Genomic DNA, 1348 nt, shown 5'->3' with positions numbered 1-1348 from the left:
TTCTAATTTTCTAAGTTTTGATTAATGATTTGACTTAGGTAAGTTCTAGTTATGTTTCTAGGCTTAAACTGACTAAAACCTCATAATTTAGGGTCTAAACGACGTAGCTTAGGGGTCCAACGAAATAGGGAAAGGACCAAAATAACCCTAACTTAATTCTGGTGAAGCCCATCCACGGAAGGAATTATGGTCCGTCGTTTGATCTACCAGCCGCCGTTTGGGTCTGTCGGTCAAGTCTGTCCGGCAGGTCTTCACTAAAATGAGCATAACTTTTTACTTGGAGTTCGGATGTTAGAAAACTTGGTGGCGTTGGAAAGAGGATTCAATTATCTATCATATCATAGGTCATGGGACACCTAATTCATTTTGTGTTAAGAGTTATGACCATTTGAAGTTGACCCAATCAACAATTTTCCTCTAACTGGCTGCTGACCCTCATCTACGGTCAGACCTACGGACCGTGCATCGAATGACGGTCCGTGCTGGTCAACCTTAGTTCGTGTCAAAGGCTGGGTAAAGGAGTCTTGATCCACGGACACAGACCACGGACCGTGATCTGACCTACGGTCCGTGGATGGCAACCATGGGTTGCACCTGTAACTTCTCAAAATCTGCATTTTGGTCTATCTAGGATGCGGGGTGTTACAACCCAGACCGTCGTGATTGGCACACGCTAACCCTCCGGTGGGAGAACCATTACTACAACCCAACTAGCAAACTTTCTGAAAATTAAGGCATTTAAATACTATATAATTAATACAGAGTCCCCATAAACTCCAAAGGTTTAAATAAACTAACCAAACTAATGCGGAAATTCAACCCTAGAAACTGAAAGTCATTGTACCAAAACTCACTAACGACAAAGTCTAAGAGCAATGGGTACAACCCCGAAACTAAACAACACCTTTAAGAAAATAGTCTGAGTCCGGAAAGAGTGGACTTAAACAAAAAAGATCCATGACAGCCTGAAAGAACTAACTCACCCTTGAATCCGGTCACGCTCAATAGTCAACTAGCTGAAATCTATCAATAGCCACCTGAAGATGCCCTGTACTCAACAAAGAAAGAGCAAGTGCAGTATCAGTACACAACCACAGTGTATTGGTAGGATAACGCGACTATCACAATAAGTTAACACATGCAAGTAACCACAACATTATAAAACATGCATATACTGAACATATACAATATTAGTCATCTTTTCAGGATCAATGTATCATTTCACATTCTCAATAATACACTTTGGTTATCATTTTAGAGCAACAAACAGTCTTTCAACCTCAATCACCGCTAGATATAAACGTAATCAACACAAGTAGATACACAATACAATTCAATGGTCCTCTCA

The sequence above is a fragment of the Solanum tuberosum genome, unplaced genomic scaffold (genome assembly GCF_000226075.1).
Source record: "Solanum tuberosum cultivar DM 1-3 516 R44 unplaced genomic scaffold, SolTub_3.0 scf00112, whole genome shotgun sequence".
Lineage (NCBI taxonomy): Eukaryota > Viridiplantae > Streptophyta > Magnoliopsida > Solanales > Solanaceae > Solanum > Solanum tuberosum.
This window is presented reverse-complemented; position numbering follows the sequence as displayed.